The sequence below is a fragment of the Bombus flavifrons genome, chromosome 12 (genome assembly GCF_040668555.2).
Source record: "Bombus flavifrons isolate JBK064 chromosome 12, iyBomFlav1_principal, whole genome shotgun sequence".
Taxonomy (NCBI): Eukaryota; Metazoa; Arthropoda; class Insecta; order Hymenoptera; family Apidae; genus Bombus; species Bombus flavifrons.
This window is the reverse complement of record NC_138453.1, coordinates 1,024,915-1,032,844: the sequence shown is the minus strand read 5'-3', so window position 1 is coordinate 1,032,844 and position 7,930 is coordinate 1,024,915. Positions and strand designations below refer to the sequence as shown.

Sequence of the window (7,930 nt, the reverse complement as noted above, 5' to 3'; positions counted from 1 at the left end):
GAATACAAACAACCAAAAAAAAAAAAAAAAAGAAGAGGTAGGGGATAGGAAAAGGAAATTTTGTTCTTTTTTCTGTCGAGTGTTTGTTTGCGAAAATACTGCTTTCTTAGAACTACGAATTAATTATTATTTATTTACCATAGGTAGAATGATATATCATATCAAGAGCACGAAAATATACATATAAATATTATACCAAAAATTCGAAAGAAAATATATCGTTAGTATATTTAAAATATTTTCAAAGTATTTTTTATTATTGTTAAATATATGTATGAATATTTCATAATACGATTGATTTGTAAAAATTATCCGCCAAATTGAATGTCCGCCATTACAACTTAAAATATTTTATGCATTACTTGACTTCGTTCTAATACAACATGGCGCACTTTTTCTGACCGTTAAACAAAGCTGCGCAATACAAAAATAACGCGATGTGCAGAAATTGTTCAGACTAGTCTGTGATAACGTAATTTCTCGAATGTAATAAAAGCTTTTGGGGAAGATGAAATTAATAGTCCACATAATATTACAGACAATTTACGAATAATGAAGCAAAATGAGAAAGTTATTTGAATTTCTTACTCAAATGAAACAGAATCGAGAGAATCCATGTTAAATTTATGTTAAGCAATCTATTCAATTTCTTCGGAAATATAATTTAATATATTCGAAAGAAAAAAATAATTTCTTTAACCTTGCATTTTTCATCTCGGTGTTCTTAATAAACCGTGAATTTAGAATTTGTTATATTAGATATTAATTACGTTAATATCACGAAATATTTATAAGAAATGGAGTTAATCAAATCAAGTGAATAAATATTACCACATTTCGACGAAAAGTTATCAAATTTATCGTTAATCACCATGGTGTCCGCTTGACTTTCATCCCGTCCTTTCGAATTTCACAGCATCCCTCTAATACATCAAAGCTTCCCTCGGTATCATATAATAGTAATCTGCACAAAAAAGGAGCGAAATATTAAAACAAATGTATAAAAAGAATAAATTATTTGAAAATGAAACAATGATCATGGTCAAATTGTGTTTCGATAACTCATTGTACGAGCTACCGGCAAATAGGGCAACCAAAAAGACAGTCGGAAAAACAAAGGTAATTAAATAATAGATTACAACGAAGTATTGAAGAAAAACGTACAATTAAATGAAAATAACAATAGTGTGAGTTTGAACGGTAGAAAAATGTTTACCAAAGTGCCAAAGCCACCTGTCGCGAAATGACACGGATGGATATACTTCTGATTCCTCTGAATGTCTACGCTAAACTGACATCCCATACTGCGATTTACCCGACGAGTTTGGATTAGGAAGGAGTAGGGGGCTAGAGTTGTCAGCTGTCCATACATACACGAATAGGATTCGTCAAATTCCTGGAACACTCAAGGATATGTTTTGTATATGTGTTTGCACGTGTCTGGTATTGTAGAGCTCTTGTGAAAACAAAAAGTTGTTGACAAAGATTTAGTGACGCAGCAATGTTCTTGTCGAGAATTTACGATTCATATAATATATGAGATATTTCAATTTTTATTTTAATTTCAATTAAGAATGTATTAATTATTTTATCGAATTGTTCAAAACTCTATTTTGTAGTACAGCTCGGGGAAAAAAATTATTTAAAATAAAAAAACGTTGAAGATATTTGAACTCTCTCTAAAAGTAATGATTTTTTATTTCATTACGTCTAGTTCCACCTTGGTACTTTTTAGAGAAATTATAGAATTACGTATAATTTCGTCATATTAAGTTAAATATTGCATGTCTATGTATATATTTATACGATCGATATATATGTCGGAGATGAAAGGAAAACCGGAGCCTTCCCTTTGCGATTTTAGGAGAGTCCTCTAGTGCTTTAGCCTAGATTTTATCATAGCTGTAATAAAGCAATTGTTGTCATTCGATCTGATTGTAATTGTTCGAGATTTGTGATAGCGAAATTGGGCTCGAGGTGACAACTGGTCGCCGAACGTAGCTACGGTCACGGGATGAACGTTTTGCCTGACGGAGGTGTGGAGTGGTTGTATGGTTCTCCCTAGAAATGTGTTTGTGGCGGCATACGGCCTCAAGAACGGGCCTGGCCACATGGGATTGTACCTTGGAGGTGTTGATATAATGGGACCTACGTTGTATTAATAATCAAACTCCAGACAGAAACTGCCTAGCAACGGCGATTGGAAACTTCTCGATGCTTCTGTAACGACCACCCATGAGGCAGGCATCCGCTGACATCGGATATGTCGATAACACCTAGTATTGTGATAACTAAGAGAAAAGACAACAGCCAGACCCCCACCCATAAGATATGAGTCATAATAAAGAAATAAAAACCCCGGTCCTTTAGTCAGTAACCTCAGTTTGTAGACCGCAGCTAATAAAGCACATGTGAATGTGCTATTGCTCATAAAACCTCGTTTTTTTATTACGTGACACTTCCAACGAGCATATAACAAACAAATGCAATCGTACAGCGAGAAAATTTCCATCAGATTATTATTCGTGCGATCGTCTTGGAGAGTGACACATCGAGCAGTTTATGCCGAGCGTCTTAGCAATCGTATTTTTGTGCCTAAAATTATTCTACGCATAGTAAAGAGTTATCCCGTTGACCGTGGATTCGTTTGAACCCAAGAACATTGTTAAAAGCGTTCATTAAACTCATTATTCGTTAAACTTATTATTCGTTAATCTTATTATTCGTTGAACACAATATTCATTATACTTTGTAAAAATCTTGTATATACGCGTAAATATAATCTCTGCTTTGTACAACGATGGCTAATTCAAACGAAGAATCGTTACGCGCCCTAAATTCTAATGATAACCCGACATATATATGTCGGGGTAAGGTTGAAATTTTGGGCGCGTAACAACTAATAAGTTTAATGAACGCTATTAACAATATTTTTGAGTTCAAACGAATCCACGGCCAACGGGATAACTCTTTACTAAGCGTAGACTGATCTTAAGCACAGAAATACGATGGTTGAAAACTCGACGTGTCACTCTCCAAAGCAGTCGCAAGAAGAATGCCAGCCTCGTCGAGATTTTCTCGCTGTACGATTGCATTTGTTTTTCTATACCCGTTTGGAAGCATCGAGAAAGTTCCAAACGCCGTTGTTAGGCAGTTTCTACTTGAAGTTTGATTAGTAATACAATGTATGACCCACTGTTTCACAAGTGGCTAGGCCCGCTCCCGAGGCCACATGCCGCTACAACCACATTTTTCGGAGAACCCATACAACCACTCCAGACCTCCGTTAGGCAAAACGTACATCCCGTGACCGTGGCTACGTTCGGCGATCAATTGTCGCCTCGAACCCAATCTTGATATCACAAATCTCGAACAATTACAGCTATGATAAAATTCAGGCTAGATTACTAGAGGATGTTCCCAAAATTTCCAAGGAACGGCTTCGGCTTTCCTTTCATCTCTGACACGACCATTCTGACTGTCACACGTCCTCGTGTGTAGCTAAAATACAGAGTTTTTTTTTTAAACATTAGACTCGGTGTAACTGATATTATTTATCATTCAGTTAAATGTTCCAAATAAGTCAAGGGTCCAGTTCGACAGCAAGATTTTGTTCGGAGGTTTGACAAGCAAAGAAATGAAAGAGAACTCAAATTAGTAGTGTCATAGTTTGTATTCGAAGTGCTAGTTGCATTCTGTGAGTCACCAGTCAAACCGCAACGACACGACAGATCATTTTCGATTTCGCACACAGATCTCAGTTTGTTGGATCGTATTACCACGTTGGGTGCATTACAGAAGGCGCAGGACACCACACACTGGGTGTATTACAGAAGGCGCAGGGCACCACAACGCGGTGTTAATGATCCTCTGAGGTCAGTGTACTCGCATCGTTATTATCACCGTCGCTGTCATCGCCGCAGACGTCCAACTCAGCAGGAACGCAACTATTTGGCATTTTTCTTAGTTTGTCATGACTGTCCTTGTATGTCCGTTTACCGTCTAAGGTCTTTAGAGTATATCGGTCTCCTTCTAAAATCTCTGCTATCACGAATGGACCCCTGAATTTTGGGTACAACTTCGTTTGGTTCCTTTCCTCGTTCTTTCGTAACACAAAGTCACCGAGGTTAAACCTAACTATCTTAGCTTTCGTTTTGTCGAACCTGTCTTTATCATAGCTAGCGCAAGTCTCCATGTTCTGTATCGCCTGTTGCCTTACACTGGAGATGTCCACTTCCTTTTCCTCGACATTATCAGGCAACGATAAGCCGTAGGGCCTTGCTGCCTTGCCAATTAATAATTCCAGAGGACTTGATTTAGTTACACGATTGGTGGTGCAATTCAAGGCTAACTGTATCTCGCCAATCGCGTATTGCCACGATCGCCCGGTCGTTTCTACCGTCGAAAACATATTTTTTAAGGTGCTCATAGTACGCTCTATCGGGTAATTGGGGTCAAATATCATTAGCACCGGCTCATCGGTCAGAATAGAAATTACCTTTCGCCTTGTCTTTTCGTGTTTATCCGTCCAATTTATGTTCTTGTTACCGGAAGTGAGTGCATACAAAGGTTTCATTACTTGTGAGAATTTAGGAACGAATTTTCGAAAATAAAAAGCTAGACCGATGAACTGCCGAAGCTGTGTGACGGTCGTCGGTGCGGGTAAAGAGCTTAAGGCGTGTATTTTACCCGGGTTGAGGCGAACTTCTCCGTTACGAATTACATATCCCAAATAGAGTACCGAGGTCGTTAGAAAAGAACATTTTGAAAAGTTGAAAGAGAATCCGGCTTTTACAAGGGTATCTAATACGATGCTCAATCGTTCTAGGGCTTGATCTACCGAGTCAGCGATAATTAAGACGTCATCCAAGTAAACTACGACGTATGAATAAGCAAGGTCGCCTAAGGCTTTGAAAATGGCTCTCTGGAAAACGGCTGGTGCATTTTTCAACCCAAACGGCATCGTTACATATTCGTATTGACCGTCGGGGGTGACGAACGCTGTATATTCAGTGGAGTTAGGGTGAATAGGAATCTGATGAAATCCACTGGCCATGTCCAAGCTAATGAAGTATCTCGCACTCTGCAATCTCACGATTTGATCAGTAATAAGGGGTAAGGGATACCGATCCGCGACCGTGTTTTTATTTAGCGCCCGGAAATCTATGCACAATCTGTCTGATCCGTCCTTCTTCTTCACGAGTAACATGGGGCTCGCGAACGGCGAATTACTAGGTTTTACAATTTTTGCCCTAATCAGTTCACTTATCCGCTCGCGCACTATTCTCCGCTCTTCCCCGCTAAGTCTGTAAGGACTTCTTTGTACGGTGACATTAGGGTCAATCAACCGAATTTCTAACTGGCCCGTACTCACACGCGTCCGCGGGAAACCCGTAATAAATGACTCTTTGAATTTTTCGAGAACAGAAATCAATCGATCTTTGTCGTTACCAATTACATCAGTGTTGATCTCGTTAATGTTGACCGCGACTTTGCTACAGGCGTTAACCATTTTTGTCTTGCAAATATCGACGCTATTTCGTGTAATATTCACGTCAAAACCTTGGCTCAAGATTTCACGACCAATCATGATGTTACGTCGCCTAAAACATCGGCGCTGCAGCTCTCGCGACCGGGCAGCCGACGGCCTGCGTAACGTCATTTCGACTCTCAATAAACCTAAGGACCCACCATAACTTGTCTGTTCCTTTGTATTGTGTCAACATGGGTCTTCAGTCAATCCGTTGTCTTGAAAGATTTCTTAAGGCTAAAAATATTTTCGACGCACATCTGCTTTTTAGAGAGGTCCTTGGGTTTATTAGACGCAATTAAAAACACGGAGAAAGCGGGTACGCACCCATTAGGAAAAACCGAATAGCTATCTATTAAAACAGGCTGGGTTTTCCCATGTACAAGGTCATTCATGAACCACGTCGGTAGGAGGCTTCCGACTCATTCCTTCAAGTATCAGCATGGGTCACAACCAATCGACATCGCGGATCGTTACCCTCACTTTTCCTGACGAACAGCGTGAATAACGAAACCGCGTTCTTCATGCAAAGGGCACACCCACACCGAGCTTTCTTCTGTGCTAGCCTAAGGGCGACAAGTAGTAAGAAAAACAACGTCGAAGTCTAGCATCTAACTCTCCCGTCTACCAACATACGAAATTCGACTGTACGAGCCTTAATCTACTATTCATATCTATCTCATATTCGTGCCACAAGTTGTTATCGACGATTTATATCTATTCAACAGTGTAGTTTAAGTGTTGGAAATATATATTTTTATAATTCTGTGAGTCACAGTGTTATATAAACTTAATCACCCCTATTATCCTAACGGAAATCAGGGGATCGATCAACTCGTGGTGTCGATTAGTATAATCGTAACGGGAATTTACGACTCCCGTTGACGTCTCTCCTCGCGATTGCGTCTCCCCGCGATTGGTCGAAATTACATGGTCCTTCGAGCCGGATTTCGCGCCATTAAAAAGTGCACTGACCAGTGACTATACAGTGTCACGTGAAATCCACATTCCAACGACTTAGGCAACTAACCAAAGGAGCTGCCCTCGGAAAGGAACTCCTTCCTCGCTCAGCACATACGCGAGCCCACACCGCACTGTAACGAGTAGCTACCGATTCCTAGATCAACGTCCATTTGATTAAGGTAAACTCGTTCCTAGCATTAAACTCAAATATGGCTCAAGCTGAACCGATCAGCACGTTGCGACGTAGACGAAGTGCCTTAGTCAGCCGATTTGCAACCACGAAGCGTCAACTCGAGGAGTATGAAGCGTCTGGACGGGTAGACAAAAACTGCCTAATAGCTTGCCGTAATTCGTTCGACGAAAATTGGCGAAAAATCATCGCGGTGCAAGAGGAATTAAAAGCGTTAGATGAGGGGGAAATCGCTCGTGCAGATTCTTTATTGCGAGAACATCATAAGATTGAAGTACAGATCCTGCACCTCTTCGACCTACTACCATCAACAACCCCTTCGCCAACAAAGACCCGCGATCCATGCGTGAAACCCGAGACGGCACCAATCACTTTGCCAGAGGTCCGTTTGCCTCAATTCGACGGTGCCCTCGAGAACTGGACCTATTTCTACGACACGTTCTCATCCACAGTGGATCGCAATGAAAACTTAACAAACGTCCAAAGGTTCCAACATCTACGCTCATCTATAACTGGACGGGCCGCACGGAGCATACAATCCTTAGAACTCACAGAGGCCAACTATCCCATCGCGCTCAACACACTGAAGGAGAAATTTAATTGTGCCCTCCGGATCTGTATGCGTCATTGGGAATTACTGCGCAATTATGCCGAAATAAAAAGGGAAACTCCAGAAGCCATTGAGGACTTGCTGGAAACCGTCAGCGTAAATTTGAAAGCACTCGAAAAGTTAGGACAGCCTGTAACATTAGATGTAGTGATTATCGAGTTGCTTGCGTCGAAATTATCTTCGTCCAGCATGCGTAAATGGCAGCGCACGTTGCCAAACCAAGACGTGCCTTCCTATCAACATCTGATGGACTTTCTGAAAACACGGGCAAACGGTAATCAGCTCCTTTCTAAATCAAAGGAAACTAAAAGGTCAACCCACAAACAACATCGTCATCGACAAAACATACCGCGTGGCTGAACCTTTGCCACAACCAGCAAGACATTAGTGTGTCCGACCTGCAGCGGACCCCACGTACTCAGACATTGTAAGGTCTTCAAAGCCAAATCGGCTGTAGAACGCTTTCAAATCGTAAAAGGGGCAGCGTTATGTATAAACTGCCTAGGCAGAGGACATTCGCTGACACAGTGTACAGCGGGTTCGTGTCATATCTGCGGGCAACGACACAACACCTACCTACACCGAGAGCAAACGCAGATCATTTCACGTTCGTCGAGTAGTCAGTTATCTAGCGGTC

The 7,930-nt window shown here is 40.9% G+C and overlaps 1 long non-coding RNA gene across 1 annotated transcript; it reads right to left on the bottom strand.

Moving 5' to 3' along the window:
• Positions 1-225: 225 nt before the first annotated feature.
• On the bottom strand, positions 226-1,785 carry LOC138185557 (uncharacterized). Its single transcript, XR_011174654.1, has 2 exons — positions 1,165-1,785; positions 226-964 (listed from the first exon to the last, which is right to left on the bottom strand). It is a non-coding gene; the product is annotated as an uncharacterized LOC138185557 (long non-coding RNA).
• Positions 1,786-7,930: the final 6,145 nt, after the last annotated feature.